Source organism: Thermobia domestica, chromosome 1 (genome assembly GCF_964235325.1).
Source record: "Thermobia domestica chromosome 1, izTheDome1.hap1.1, whole genome shotgun sequence".
In the NCBI taxonomy this organism is placed as follows: domain Eukaryota; kingdom Metazoa; phylum Arthropoda; class Insecta; order Zygentoma; family Lepismatidae; genus Thermobia; species Thermobia domestica.
The window spans coordinates 91575258-91592583 of record NC_137454.1 but is presented as its reverse complement, the minus strand read 5'-3'; the positions used below and the strand labels follow the sequence as shown (position 1 = coordinate 91592583).

Here is a 17326-nt window from a genome sequence, read left to right as displayed (position 1 = left end):
TTTGATTTTAGTTTAGCGTCCCTTTCAGCAGCTAGGCTATATGAGACGTGGACCTACTGATTAACGTGGAATCCGAACCACATGAGCTCCCGCTGGGAATCGAACCCGGGTCTGCCACGCCAAAGGCGCGTACGCTAACCGCTTAGCCACGAAGGAGCTCGTTTTCCCGGGTTTTCCACATTCACACCAGGCAAATGTCGGGGTAGTACCAAAGTTACAGGTCCTAGGCCACTTCCTTCCTTCCCCCATTCTTTGTTCCTTGCCTATCCCCAGATTGTGTGCTTGGCGAGGGACGTCATCCCTCAAGACGTGAAGTGCTAGCTGGCCTTAAATGCCGCAAGCCCGGAAACCTAAATCCTCACTTCCCCTATTAGCAATCAATATATACTATTAAAATAAACGTTCGAAGAAGGAATAAAAATGCTATTAAAGAATTTCATGTTTATCGAACCCATGTCTCCTGCTCACCAGTCCCACGTGCTTCCACTAGACTACTTAATTCCTCACGTTTTCACTGTTCTACTTACTGCTCACATAGTACCGGTACGTAGGGGGCCAATATCTATGAAATTGCACCTCAAAAATCAGAATAGTAATGTGTTTATATATGCGCTTTTTAAAGAGTATCATTGTGGAAATCACGTTTTATTAGCTGATTTGAATAAATAATAGTACTGTATTTTGAGTTAATCGTTCTGCTATTATTATATTTATATAATTTAGTAACCGGAAGAGGCGCTGCAGTGTTTCGTTCGTGTGTTTATATATTTCAGTATCTTCGTTCGTCTGTTGCTTTCTTCCTGTTTCGAACAGTGCATGCCTTTTGCAGATCATAGTGTTTTGAATCGCAGTGTTTACTTGTGTTAATTATGTGAGTACTTTCTTTATTATTCTTTCTAGCTTTATATGAAGGATGATTTGTATATATAAATTGGGATCGCACATGAAGTTTTAATAAGATTCTCTCGGATGGGTGAATATTTATTTGTCAGGTCCGTTTGACTTTCCATATTTGTTGTCAAATGAAGTATTACTTGCGAAGAATATCGGCATTCGAGGTTTGTTATTTGTTATTTACTATTTGTTAATGTGTAAAATGTATAATTTTAGGGAATTATTATTGTCATTTATCTCTAAAGTTTGAATCATAGTTAATTGTTCTCAGTGGCGTTTTTACGATTTTGTTTCGGGAGGGGCTTCGCTATCTTTCGGGGGGGGGGCTTTGCCTGAAAATATAAAAATTCTGCAAGATATTTCATATACTTTACTATAGTAAGTAAGATTTCGGGGAGGGCTTAAGCCCGGAAGCCCCCTCCCCCTAAATACGCCACTGATTGTTCTGATAGTTCCCGAAACATAAGAAGAGAAAGTTTGACAGACATGTTCAGGGTGTCGTGTGAGGAACGGGTTAATTCGTATATCGTGAGAAAGGCGCAATTTTGGTTGCAAATGAAGTGTGGAAATTGAAATAAAATAAAATCTTTGAATTTTATTTCCCACGGTTATGCCGGCGAGGCTAAAGGAGACGGTGATGATGAGAAATGGATGTAATGGTGGAATGAAGAAAGTGGGAGAACCCTCAGGGAACCCAAGCACAGGGTGTTTGTCCACCACAAAGCTCACATGGCGCGATCTGGGATTGAAGCACAGACCACGAGCACCAGAGGTGAATGTTCTACGACTGAGCCACCGCGGCCCCGAAGTGTCGAAATTGTTCGTTGTTTTGAAACGCTCGTTTGTATGGTAGTTGGCATGTTTTTGAATGAACTTGATCTGCGTTATGTACCATCTGGCACTGGCGGATCCAACGGGGGCGGAGGTGGCAACCGCCCCCCTCCCCAAAGGTCTGGATTTTACTTCCAGCATTTATCGTTGAAAAATACGAATATGGTCTTTTCCCGACCAATTCAATCTGTGTGACAAGCCCAACAGTCGAATCAAAATGTGTGGTACTTAGTAGAACTTAATACAGACAGATTTGAAGTGTGAATACTTACGTCCTTAGTTCATTGAGGCGGTCACCATAAGGCCCAAAGGATTGAGAATATGATTCATTCGTTGGGCGAGCAGCTGTAGGAAGGAGAATAAGACGCCTCACTCTTTGAACTAAAAAGATATATTTTAAAATTGTGTTCTAGAAAAAGGATATGGAAATGGAATACGTATCCCGAAACTTCAAGTACCTGTACCTTGAATAAAAAGAAATATAGAATCTAAACCTAAAAGCTCTCTGAATCTAAGACTTTTCGGTTGGTTGATTGGTTGATATGTATTTACTTCGTTTGTTAAAAGCGATGCTTCACAGAACGAGAACTAGAGTTTAAAGTTGGATTTGAACTACTATAGTGCGTTCTATGGTCATTCACCGGGAATCAAATCACAGAACCTCATGCATCAAAGATCAAAGATACGTTCGCTAGCTACTAGATCAACGAAGAGAGCCCCGACTTTTGGGGTACAAACACGGAAACTTTAGAAAGGGACCAGGGATTTATTGTGACTTTTAATGGCATTTCATCTTTTCTTGAGAAATAATACAAGCTGTTATATAAAAGACGAAGTCCTGAGTGAGTAACTGATCGCACAGGCCAAATCGCTCAAGCTAGAAACTTGGAATTCGGACTGTAGATAAGATTTCTGGTGTAGAGTATCACTAAGGAAGAATTTCTTGGAAATTCAAAGGGAAGCGGTGGCCATCTCTCCGAATCCCTTAAGGATGAAGACGTTTTTTGATACTTTAGTAAAATGTGGAAAAAAGGGAGGGGAAGAAAAGGGGGCGGGGTTTGCAATTATAAAAATAAGATATCAATATCTAAGAATCTTCGAAGATTAGAAATATGAAATTTGGTGTATGGACTTCTCACTCAAAATAATTCAATATGTATTTCAGCGCTTTTGATATTTTACCTAGATTATTATTATTATTATTATTATTATTATTATTATTATTATTATTATTATTATTATTATAAGATGCTCATATCTCGGGATCCTTTACGGTTAGAAAGTTGGTATTTTAATTTTTCAATTAAAATAATTAAACATATTTGAGCGTTTTTTGCCACTTAACGTAGAAGAGAAGGAAAATAGGTGGGGGTGGTTCATTAAAATGCCTTACGAGGTGTTTGAATTTCGTGACAGAGTTTTAGCTCAATCCAATGCTATATGAAAGAGATACGTAGAAGGAAGAACGCGAAAATTGTGCCACGGTAAAACGTAGGAGCATTTGCTATACTGTGTGAGGCCGTATGCAGAACAAATTGGGGGTCTGGGGGCGAAGCCCTAGCTAGGCGAAGGCTATTATAATATAATTTTATTGTTGTAAGCATAGCTATAATTATGTTTCTAACAACTGAATTTAAGAAATTACCTAATAGAGCCAATTTCCAACCTCGTATTCCTAGTCTGGTATAATTTTTTTCTTTACATACTCAATTATACCACTGCAAAAGAGGGGGCGTATTCGTACAAAATACCCTATACAAAGCATCAGCCGAGAGAATATTTCAACACTAAAGAGGTTGAAGACATGGCTTCTGTCCTGGATGGGTGCAGAATGACTTAACGACCTGGCACTACTATATGCGCACCAAGACAAACTTAGATTACGATCGTGTCATCGACAGATTTGCCAGGAACAAGATAGGGCGTAGATTTGAGTTTGTGCTGTAACTTTCACAGAGATGAACTGCAAGGTGACTAAGGCTGTTGTTTGGTTTTCGCCCGTCGTGGTGTTTGCTCGTAATTATTTTCAACTTGTGGATACTCCACAAAAGTCATGAGCGTGAGTATAAGTTGAACTCCTTGGATGTATCTGAATCGCAAACAAAATCAAGAAAGATGAACGAACTCGAAAAAGTTTCTGAAATTGCTTTTTTAAAATCTTTAACTGAAACAAAAGGGCTCAACCACAATCGTAAAAGATGTGTACCGGCATATAGGCTATATTATATTTTTAATAAACAGTTTTATATTATACATATGATATTTGTTTGTTTAACGCCCCACGTGTGCGTCAGTACGGCTAAAGGAGATGTGGACCTACTGATTATAGTGGAATCTGAACCACTTTTTCGTTCAACTGTACTCCCACCGGAAATCGAATCCGGGACCACGCGCACAAAAGGCAAGCGTGTTAGCCATTAGACCAAACGGGGTCCATATTATATCTGAGATGAAAGAAAAACAAGTTATACGTACTTTATTCTCTATTGGTAATTTCGTTTAAAGGTGATATTTTTTTTTCAAAATTAAATTTTAATTTGCATTTTTTTTAAAAAAAAATATCTGACATTGTCAAATAATATCGCCAGTCGGTATGTTTTAGGAAATATAGTTTGTGTGCTGTAATGAACGGAAACATCACTTTGATTTTACATTTCTGATCTTCTTTCGTTCATTTTGTTGTATACTTTGCTAATCTTTCAGAGTCTTCTTTACTAGTTATACATTATAATAGCTTGTATTGTAATTCTATATAATTTTAATTCGTGTACATTTTATATACATTTCGTGCTAGATCCGACAAAATTTCTGTTGAGTTTGTGTAAGAGATAGTTTAGTATTGATATTTTTGTTATTACATTATTTGCAGTATTTACTGATTAGATTGTACGTTTACCTTCGTAATGATTTATATGGTTAAGGAGTACTGCAATATGTTATATTTATGTAGGATTTATCTTCACAATTCATTTCTTTGTATGTTAATGTTGTAGATTAACATTAAATCGTCGCTCTGGATTTCTGTTAGTAGTGCAGTACAATGCTCAAATGCAGCTATGATTAGTATTATGTATTAGAAAGTGTATCCATTCCATTCTTCTGTACTTGATCTGTGCCCTTGAATGCGCAGGCCATAGTTCTTTTAAGGCAAAAGCCATAACATCCTTATTTCAAAGGGAAAGCCACGAAATTCAAGTTCGGGCAATCACTACTACGAGGAATAATCACGGAGCCACTAAACATCCTTGGAGTTCAGTTTGAATATTATATTTCTTTCTTTTCAATTTTCGATTTGCTGAATTATATCTGATATAAACAGAAATGAAAGCAATATGTAAAGATTGCTCCCCTATATTTTGGCCCATTTGAACACTGTGAGCCATAGACTATTAAACATCATTTTATAATTAATGTATTATTTTTAAGCTACAAGAAAAGTATACAGAAATAGCATAATGTATTTTGTTATTTGTTGGGGCCGCGGTGGCTCAGTGGTAGAGCGTTCACCTCTGGTGCTTGGTTCGATCCCAGCCTCCGCCAAGTGAACTTTGTGGTGGACAAACACCGTGTGCGTGGGTTTTCTCGGGGTTCTCCCGTTTCCTTCCACTTTCTTCATTCCACCATTTCATTCATTACTCATCATCACCGTCTCCTTTACTCTAACCGGCATAACCGTGGTACGTAAAACTCAAAGATTTCATTTCATTTTTGTTATTTGTTGACATTTTGTATTATTCTTTATGCATGTATACATGTGATATTGATTTTTGCGTACACCGAATCTGTCGTTTTTTTTTTTTTTTTCAACTGCTATTCCCAATTGTTATTCAAAATATAAATGATTTGAGCCAATTGTACACTTTTCCGCTAAAATGAATGCCATAGTCAATACAGTATTTTCTTTTGTGCAAGTACTGTGCAAGACAGAGCATCTGATATATTGGAGTGACTAGTAAATCATGACACCGCCATGTTTCCGAAATAAAAGTGCGTATTTAATTTATAGCTAAATCAGGGTTAGATATCCCCCTAAAGTCCCGCATTCATATGCGTCCGATTTTTGCAAAGTAATCTTCTGGTCACCTTGAGGCTACGCTTATCTTCCAGGAAGCTTACCGCGCCCCCCCCCCCAAACGATCCTTCTGGATCCGCTAGTTCCATCTGGAGGTAAGAGATGGTCATTATTCAACGTATTACGTTGGGTGGGAGTAAAACGTCGCGTTAGTAAGTGAGATACCGCGTTCGATTTTCGCGAAAAGGTTGTTTTGTCTTGTATGTTCGTATTTTAATTGTTTTGTATTTAGAAAGAAGAGTTTTGTATTGCGCGAAGCAAATATTTCTCTATTACATACGTAGAGTGGAGGGTACTTTTTGTGCGGCAATTGTTGACATGGTATCCATATAAAATTGAATGTTTGTTTTACGTCCCACATTTGTGGGGCATAGGCTGAAGGAGAAAGTGACGATAAGAAATGATTCAAGCGGTGTAATGAAGAAAGTGGAAGGAAACGGGGGATGCTCGAGAAACGCCACGGACATGATATTTGTTTAAAATAAATTTCAATTCGCGTACGCTTGAATCGAAGGAAGGACCGCATGATAGAGAGGTGAACGCTCTAGCATTGAGCCACCAAGGTCCTGGCATGATCTCGAGACGAGGTAGTATGTTAGTATGAAGCTTCGAGACGATACAGAATCGGAATAAGTTGAAGAACATACTGACCAGGCAAGATAACGTGAAATTTTCTATCGTCAGAAGTAAGGATGGTATCGAGACGAAACGAGACGAGACTTTGTACAGTCTCGGTCTCGTCTCGGTTGATAAATAACAGTCTCGGTCTCGTCTCGGGTACCAAGTCTTAGTCTCGTCTCGAAAGTCTCGAAATAAATAGTGTGAAATTAAAATAGTGATATTCTCGTACAGTCTGTCGTTCCCGGTTATTTTTCCTTTCATTTTGACTTAGAATTATGGTATAGTGTATCTCTTCATAGCTAATTTGCTAGTGCTAATGCTATTTCAGGTTCAATGATTAGTGGGTATATCACCCAAAAACCCTAATAGAACCCATATTTCACTTTCAGCAATAGACTTTGTCTCATATAGCCTCAGAACTATACAATTAAACTCTATTAAATTAACTCCAGTACTATACAGTAGTTTATTTCCTTCCTTTGAATCAGAATTGTTCAATACCTCCTAACGGATAACGCAACACATAGCAGCACGAATGTATTAATTCGTACCGAAATTGAAACTTTACAATTTTTCATTATTCAATACATTCTGCTTTGACTGTAATTTTAAAAACAGAATATAACGTTCATATTTTAACAAATAGGGTAAAGTATTACTACAATATACGTATTTTGTTTCAAATTAATGAAATGCTTTATTACTTTTTCACATCTCTGTGTTTAATTGACACTTTATAACACGAACGTCCTGAACCTTGTGGCGGGAGCTACTACACTCATCTTTGCTATCTGAGGTCTCGAGTTGGATCACAAAACAAGTTAGATTCAAAGTCCGATGTTTCGCATAGTTTGCGTTTCATTTTAAGTGCATTCTGTTTCTTATACAAGTACATAAGGTCGTAATGCATTACGTAAGCACATATCCAGTGCCGTAACATAAGATTAATCTTATTCCTGAGCTCTCAGCGGAGCATGCAATCTTTATTCAAGAAAATTAATCGTGTGTTCATTACGTTGAAATTTTATATTGATTGAAAATTACTTGCAAAACATGGACATACATATTATATAAGTATATAGGTAATTCGAGTTATTTGTATCTATTTTTTCTCACTCGCCAAAACAAGTGATTCTCAACTTTCGTTTTATTTTGTATTAATTTTCGTAGTTTTGCTGCAACATGAAGGATTGAATAGTCAAAAAGATATTTTCGCTCTACGACTTTCATTAAATTTTGGATCCATTTTTACCCTAACCTACCATGCTAAGTCACTTTTTGGCCGAAATTGAGTTAAGAATGCTCTTTTTTAATAGACTATGTTCTTTCTAGTGATGTAATAATGTAACTTTGTAAGCATCCTACTACTTTGTAACTACTTAGTATGTTTGAAAAACAGTACTACAGATCTCAGTTGAGGAACCGGTTTTTCGCTTGTGTAAAATTATGAAATTATGACTTGATTTAGTTTACCCTTGAGGTCCAGATATAATAAATTCATTACCATCATCATAATCAACCATTATCAATCCACTGCTGGATGAAGGTCTTTTCAAGTCTTCTCCACAACTATCTAACTTGGGCAATTCTTTTCCAGGTTACTCCTCAGTGGTTCTTGATTTCGTCACACCTTCTTGTATGCGGAGGTTTCCTAGGCTCTCTTTGTCTCGTGGTATCCAGTCTAAAATTGTTTTCGTCCGTCGATCATAATTTATTCTTGCAATACGTCCAGCACATTTTCCAGCTCATATTAAATTATTTCATTAGCACCATCAGTATTCATTTCTACATATTTGGGCTACAAATAGTTCGAATTCGGTACTTTCGGAATACAGACACGCTACTTTTTAATTCTCGGATCTGGCAACATGACTCAATGATTTAAATCAACAGAATGTGAGGACCCCCATTTGGTCTAGCGGATAGCCCACTTGATTTCGGTTCGCATGGCCCCGAGTTCAATTTCCGGTAGGGGTAATGTTGAACGACCGAAGTGGTTCAGATTCCACTATAATCATTAGCTCCACGTCTCCTTTAGCCGCCCTAGCATAACTTTGAGACATCAAGTGAAACAAAACAAAAATGAACACTGTGTATTACTAACTGTAAGTCCTAGAATAATTACATATAGCTATATGGTATGGATCGAGTTTGAGGTGGTCGGTGGTCCAACTAAAGCAAGTGAAATGTAATTAGGGTGTCATTAGAACATTTAATTAAGCACGGTCTTAACCTAAAGTGTTACTGAAAATGTATCAGTTACGTTTAATTTCAGTTACAATTTGCATTTACATGTATTTGTGGAACGAAGACTTAAACATTAACATTATAAGTAGCCCAAAGACTATGAAAAACGTCCTCTCTTGAAATCATTCTTGCACCATAAAACAAATTACGAGTAATTTTAAAATATTTTGCAGTTTATCTACGTTATTTGCACATATTTAGAATAATATTTAGCAATTTATTTAAGTGGACAACACTGCTTAAAATAATGTAACTGCGACTTGTAATTAAAACCACCAAAAACTATTGTTGTAATGTTATAGAAGCAAAGGAAAGCAATAATAATTATAAAAATTTAATACAAATACGTCATTTTAAGCAGTATGATCACCACTACTAATGTGTTTGGTATCTCTGAAACGATTTGAAATAACAATTGTTGTAAATGGCGTTATAAGAATTTGTCTTTTGGAAGCATCTACATGATGAGACCATACCATGAGACTCCATACCATTTGAGTTATTAGCGATCTCCAAAATGTTGATGTTAGTGATACTGTATTGTCCTTTGTTATACTAAATAATGTATGGGCTATTGTGGTTTTGTTAAATAACTAAATTAGAAATATGTAATACTTTACGTAGCGCAATTTGAGAAAATACAACTTTATTTTGCTTTAGCAACATTGCTTGTTTATCTAGTGGTATTGCAGAGATTTTTCCGACTTGGTACAAAATTTCAGCATTTTTAATATATATATCGCAGATCCTAGGGGAAGGCTATAGGGACTATAGCCCTCCTTAACGCTTAGGTATACACTGGATAAAATGGGCTTCAATCCTACTTTCTTTACACTGGATAAAGCGGTAAACCATGGTTTAGCCCCTCCCTTGATCATATACTGGATCCGTGGCTGTATATATATATATATATATATATATATATATATATATATATATATATATATATATATATAAAGAGAGAGAGAGAGCAAGGATGGCCCATTTTAATCTTTCCACGAAGATATCTGGAAAACGATTGAACATAAATGAACCGAACAAAAACTCAAATAGGAAATGCCATGGGGCACACCGAATGGTTTGGTCGCAGTGCCTCCCGGGCTCGACCTTCATGGGGTTCCAGGACCAAACTTTAAAATTTTAAATGGAAACATGGGGCGAGTAACACCTCGTTCCATAGATCTTTAAAAAGTAAAAAGCGTTGGGGCAAAGGATTTTTCATATCGGTCATCATATTCAAAATGGCCGCCAAGACGTGGTGCCTGTATCTGATAAAATGTCCAGTACCACTAATATGAAAGCAGTTGGAGATAAACGAACAGTCAAAAAGTGAAACAGGAAAGCATGGGGCGCGTCTAGTAATGTTCTCGCAGTGCTCCTAGGGCTACCTTTCAAGGTGGCCAAACTTAGAAATTTGAAACCGAAATATGGGTTAAGTGATACGTCTTTGGATAAATCTTGAAACATTAAACAGTGTTGTGGCAAAATATTTTTCATATGGGTCACCATTTTCAAAATGGCAGCCAAGACATGGTGCCTGTATCTGATAAAACGTCCAATAGTACTAGACCCCTAATATGAAAATAGTTGGAGATAAACGAACAGAATAAAACTCGCATAGGAAAGCACAGAGGGTATTTATCATTCCACAGCTCAAGTTAAATGCAACGGAGAGAAAGATTATTAAAGTATAATTGACATGATGCAAAAGAGGAAACGATAGAAAATTATCTTTCCGATCTCTGTCCGTAAGTAGGTGAAGCGGGAATGAATGGTAAAATCTCAAATGAGAATCTCACTTTTATTTGCAATAGATATGGTTTGTCTGAAACACTTGTGTGTACAAATGATTGGTACTATAATGAATAAAAACAAAGTGAAATAAGGCGAAATTCAAGTTTAACAACATTTTGCCCGCCCTTGATAATTTAACGCAATGCGTGCAAGATTTTTGGGGCATATCTGCATCAGTATGTACCGTTTCGTTACTAAGGATCACAGCTGAAATTACCAAGTTACTCGGAATGTAACTGTGGACAACATCTCAGTGAAACTCATATTCTATCACTTGCAAGAAGACATAGAAGAAAAAGAAGCGAACCAATGTCATGCAGACGACTGTTGAACAAAACCAACGTTTTAAATATTGTTCTAAAATTGCATTGTTCGACAATTTTGTTTCGCATTTCATTTGATTCATTTTTGCATTAAACCATTGCCTGCAATCAAAATGGAAGGTACCATTTAACAAGAATTTTACATACTTTATCCCGTTACAGACCCATTTATCTCTTATAAACACACATTTCAAATAACTTTGTTTCGTAGATACAATTTGCAAAAACTAAGGCTCTCATCTGCAATTCCACCGATCCTTCCCGTTTCACTCACTTACGGAGGTTGGAGCAATAATTTTCTAGGAGTTAGATTTCTTCCTTTCCATTATGGTACTTTCACTCTAATAATCTTTTTGACTGTTGCAACATTCCCGAGATATAGAATGATAAATACCCTCTGTGATTTTCTATTCGAATATTTGTTCTGGTGTTTTCCTATTAGTGATACTGGCCGTTTTATCTGATGCAAGTACCATGTCTTGGTGGTCATTTTGAAAACGGTGATCCATATGAACATCTTTTGCAACAGCACTCTTTAGTTTTTAAAGATATGTCGGACGAGGTATCACTCACCCCATGTTTCCATTTACAATTTTGAAGTTACGCCCTGGGCCCCCATGAATCGCCCTGGGAGTCTCTGCGACAATATCAATCGATGTGCCACATGACATTTTCTATTTGAGTTGTTATTCCGTTCATTTATGTTCAACCGTTTTCATATTATTGGTACTGCACGTTTTACTGTATCTGGTAGAGGCAACATGTCTTGGCGGCCATTTTGAATACAGTGCCCGATATGAAAGATCTTTTGCCAGAACGCTTTTTAGTTATTAAAGATATATCGAACGAGGTACCACTCACCCCTTGCTTCCATTTAAAATTAAATTTGGGCCCCGGGAACCCATGCAGGGCAGTCCTGGGTGGCACCGCGACCATATATATATATATATATATATATATATATATATATATATATATATATATATATATATATATATATATATATGGAGAGAGAGAGAGAATTATATTTGCATCAGCAGTGGATTTTGTTTAGGGAGAGGCTTGAGGAACGAGTAAGAAACATTTGCGTTGTACGTGCAATGCAAAAAATGATCACAAATTTATTTCGGGAGGGGTTTGAGCCTGATAACCACCCTCTAAATACGCCACTGTACATCACTCAACCGTTCTCATATTACCTAACACAGGAACGAAACAAATTTTTAATGAAGATAATTTTAGTATACATCAATATCAATATTCGAGACGAGACCGAGACTTTCGAGACTGACCTAAGTCTCGTCTCGGTCTCGTCTCGATTTATAGAGGTCTGTCACGGTCTCGTCTCGGTATTTAAAAGTCCGTCTCGGTCTCGTCTCGGTATATAAAAGTCCGTCTCGGTCTCGGTACCATCCCTAGTCAGAAGTCTGAGTGTTGCAAACAGTGGCGTCGTGTATGGGGGCAGGAGGGGGCAAATGCCTCCCCAAGGCGTTTGAGGAGTACGTATACTTAAATCGATTGTTTAGTAATATACAAGTACAAAACGTGGAAATCTTATGTAGGTGGTGCTCTTGTTTCCTCAAGCGAAGTCTGAAATGGCGCCCCTGCTTGCAAAGTGGATATTTGTTGATATCTCGTGAACGATGAGAAAAATCGCAAAAATATATCAGAAACATCTTTTCTTTAAGATCCCATGTCGATTCTCGTTAATACAAATGTATATACTAAGTTTGAAATTTATTGCAGAACACGAGCAAAACCGGAAGTACGCCAATATGTAAACAACGGTTCGGAACATAATCATAATAAATTATGAAAGAGCATCAAATTAAGTTTAGAATGAGACACACAGACGCAAAACGACTTTTGCCGATTGTTTCGCGCTACAAAGCTGTTACCTCCAAATTTAGGTAAAATCTCGGAAACGTTGCGAAAATCGCTAAATTGATCGAAAAAAATATAACGTTTTATACTCGTTGTCGATTCTGATTGGCATAGATGCATATACCAAGTTTGAAGTCTATGCAAAAAATCCAGCAGGAGAACCGGAAGTACGCCAATATGAGAAGAACGGTTCGGAAAATAATACACCGTGAAAAAGCATAAAGTTATGATTAGAAGGAGACACATACATAAATAAACGACTTTTTTTCCGAGAAATCTAACTGCAGAACCGGAAGTACGCCAATATCTGAATAACGATTCGGATTCGGCATTTACTATTGTGATACGAAACTGTGAACTGCAAACCATAAGTTAGTTAATATCTCGGAAAAGATGCGGAAATCTCACCTTTTATATGTGTTGTCGATTCTGATTAATATAGATGTAAATTTCCCCAAAAGCAATAGAATTATCATTTGAAGCAAACACACATAAATATAAACGACTTTTGGCGATTGTCTCGTGTGGGATTTACTATTGCGCTACAAACCTTGAGCTGCATACCGGAAGATCTCGGAATCTTTGCGGAAAAATCTGAAAACGATTCTCATAAGTTTTCCCTTTTTTATTCCTTGTCGAGTTTTGTTACCATAGGTGATTACACCAAGTTTGAATTCCATTACACAACTGTAGCAGCAAAAGTACGCCAATATTTGAACGGCAGTTCGGGAAATAATGAGTACAGATTGTAAAAAAGCTTGAAGTTATGTTATGAATTAAACAGAGACAGAAATTGCTTTTGGCGATTGTCTCGTGCGGCATTTAGTATTTTGCTACGACACTATGACGTGGAAAATAGATATTAGGTAATATTTCAGAAATGATACGGAATATCGCGAAATTAATCCCGAAACTCTTCCCTTTTACATCCCTTGTCGATTCTCGTTATCACAGATGAACATACCAAGTTTAAAGTCTGTTGCAGAACTCTAGCTGTAAGGGCGGAAATACGCTAATATCTGAACAACGGTCCCGATAATAATGATAATAGATCCTGAGAAAGTACACAATTATACATTTTAAGTAAAGGCATACAGACAAACGACTTTTGACGTTGTCTTTTCCGCAGCGTTCATAGTTATAGTATAAGACATATGTGGAAAAGGGCCCATTTAAATTGAATAGTTTGTCTCATGGGGAAGGTGGAAATCAACTTTCTTGTATAGTAGACACACAAGCTTATTGGCAATGAGTGCATATGACGATATAAAAATAAACGTTCGAATTAATAAAGGTAAGACGAGAAGTTTGGGGGAATCGTACCCGGATGTTCTGGTTACTATTCTGATATGTTTACATTCGAATAGACAGTTGGTTAAATTTACGGCCATTTAGTTAGTAGCGAGGTAGTAAGTAGGGGGAAGCGTGGATCGAACTTTTTTCATCTGGGTTGTTATGTACTTTTTAGACGGTAGTAGAAGATAATTTTTGAACGTAGTAGCTTGGGCGAGGGGAACACGTCGGCTTTCTAGGTGGGAGGCCCGGTTTCGCTTTTCGGACAATCCTTATTTTTGTATTTTTTTTTCCTTATCACGATTGTTTTGTATTAGAGATGTTTTTGTTTGTATTGCGTAAACAAATGTTTTCGTTATTACATATGTAGAGGGAAGGATGATCTTTATACGGTAACCTTTGAGATAGTGTCGAGACGAAGAGTATGTTAGTGTGAAGCTTCAAGGCGAGACGTAATTCTTTGCATACAATCATATGTAGCTTTCGACGCGAGGCATCAGTTGGAAGACATTCTGTCCATGGTGGAAAGACTACAAGGTGGTTGCATGCGCATGTCGCCTGGAGCGCTGTCGTGACTGTGACGTCATCTGGTTTGCAAGAGACAACGGGAAACGGCGCGGCTTTAAGTGACAAGTGGAAACTCTTCGTTACTTTGTTCTACGGCTGTAGTAATTATTACAGAAAAACTAAAGGAACTAATATAAAATATTATAGATTTCCTCAAGAAGAGGGGGAATGTCTCCAGAAATGGATTTTAGCTTGCAGGCGACAAGACAAAATAAACCTAAAATATGGTTAAGATTTATATAAAAATAATAAATAAATGCAATGTTAAATGAAATTCTATAAAGACGATTTCATTATGTACTTTATTTTTAATATAGTATATAGGGCTAAAGTAGCTTGTGTTGATTCTGTATACAAAAATCCAATAGTACGATTTAAAAAGACAAACTTCGAGGTAAGACCCGGGTTCAAAATCATGAGGGAGGGGGAGCGACAGAGGTGATCATTTCTATCATCATTTCCTTCTACATAAGATATTGAGACAAAATTTTCCTCACAGTGGCAGGCATATAACTCGAAAAGGGACGCACGGCGACCTAGGGGGCTTACCTCCCTCGAGTTACGCAAATGAAGAGCATTGAACGCGTTAAAGCCGGTCAAGCCCCATTTCATTCTGGAGGTCTGCATTCCCTGTAGCCTCGGTGCTAAAACGGGACGTTGCACTTCAAATTAACTAACGAATGGAAGGTTCGTAATAGCGATTAACGGTTACAAAGATATATAACAACGTATTAGATCAAGAGAATAAAGTAACCACCTACCATGTCAGGGCAACATTGTCGGGAGATTTTTACACTCAGATTTTGAAATTTTTGTTCATTTTAATCATGGATAATTTACTTTGGATACATATTTAGGGGTTCCCTCCAGAATAACAAAATTAAGAATGACTGCAGTAAATTTGAAAATATGGTAGATTCTCAACCAATCAGGGAAGCACGGTGGCTCAGTGGCAGAAGGCTCACCTCTGGTGCAAGGGGTACTGGTCCGCTTCTCGGCCAAGTGAGTTTCTGGTGGACAACATCGTGTCCGTGAGTTTCTCGGGGTACTCCCGCATTCTCATTCCATCAAATTCCACATAATCATTCACTTGCATTTATCTTTTGTCTTCTTTAGTCCACGGGACAGAAAAGAGAAAACTTAAGAAAATTATGTAATTTTCTGGTTTATATGTTTTCTAGTCTAGCTGTAACACCCCTACATCATCTTCACCTACGCCTAGTACTTTGTTTCTTGTTTGAAATAGTCATGTTGCAATTTCTTTGTTTGAGGTGCTTTGTATATACATATTTATTTCTATATATTTTTAGAACACAATAGTATACGTAACGTTTTATTTCGAACAAATGTTTAATAATACAGTTTGTTATGGCGTAAAATTTGACACTAATATTCAGAGAACTGTCAGTTTCACCAAACCTTTTGTTCAGATACAAATTCTATAAATAAGCGATCAGCGATTTCAAATAAGATGATTTTTTTTTATAAATCAAAAACGATGTTTAAAATATGAAATACGCGCGTCCCTGCTCAATAAAGTTTTTAACTTCCCCTGAGATTCTGACGAAACTTACATGGGAGCAACCTCTTAAAAAAAAAAAAAAAAAAAAACTGTCCAAGCATAAGGAAAATATACGTACGTGCATTTCTATTTACGAAAAGAATGAATTTTCCCTTGGGATATTCTCAAAATTTATATGGGGTCATCAGTAAAGAATTCTCTTTCAAGCAAAATAATAATAATAGTAAATCAAAACCGATCGATGTGTTACGAAAATATACTTGAGTATACATAAATATATAATAATGAAATGCATTAACGACACTCTGTGTTATAGATTATTCAGGCCTATACATACTCGAGTGTATTACTTCAGATGTTTAAAAAAGAAAAGAAAGAAAGAAAATAAAAGAAAGAAAAAGCAGAAAATGTAGTGAGTAATATTGGCTTGTTCAAGCTTCAAAGTTGTTTAATATGAACTGGTATTGCTGTTTCTTTTGCTATTGTAAATATCTTCCTTTGAGTTCACTTAGCTTAAGCATTGATTACTTTACGTTTATATAATTATTGTTTGTACTAAATGTTTACTTCGTTGAAGATCACTATAAATAGAAGATAAGTTTGCGTGTAAGATACCAGCGAGCAAGAGCTTGTTAAAAGTTCATCTGACTCTCGCTGGTCACGTCTGAGACCAAGATGACGTCATGCGCCAGAGTGACAAGAATGTACAGCGGGGGACACTTCTAAATGGTACACCTTAGCCGTAAATCTCCATATGGCTGTACCATTTAGAAGTGTCCCCCGCTGTAGTACTGCATTGCATCCACCTTGTAGTCTTTCCACCATGATTCTGTCGAGACGACACGACGCTAAACTTGGTATCTTGATAAGACTACGTGATGGAAACCAGAAGTTAGTTAATGTTTCGGAAACGTTGTGACAAGCAAAAAATGTTTCTTTTTATACCATTTGTCGATTCTCGTTAACATAGAAGAATATACTAAATTTGAAGTGTATTCCACACGTCTAGCCATAAAACGGGAAGTACGTCAATATCTGAACAATGGTACGGAAAATAATGATAATGGATACTGAACAAACAAAATTATACGTTCTGAATCTCACACAGACAAATGACAGTGTACATAGTCGTAACATACGAGATATGTGCAAAAGTGCCACTTTAGAGTCAATGTTTTATTTTTCTGCCCGCGAAAGTTGGAATTAACTTCCGTGGATAATAGAGACACAAGATTATTGGAAATTAATAGATATAACGTTGTAAAAATAAACGTTCGC

At 36.9% G+C, this 17326-nt stretch overlaps 1 protein-coding gene across 1 annotated transcript in view; it reads left to right on the top strand.

Moving 5' to 3' along the window:
- The first annotated feature begins 770 nt into the window (after positions 1 to 770).
- LOC145687270 (glutamate receptor 1-like) overlaps positions 771 to 17326 on the top strand; it is a 66004-nt gene continuing 49448 nt past the window's right edge. Inside the window, exon 1 of the mRNA XM_081760745.1 lies at positions 771 to 871. The gene's annotated coding sequence lies outside the window, so the exon portion shown is untranslated. The remainder of the gene's footprint in view (positions 872 to 17326) is intronic.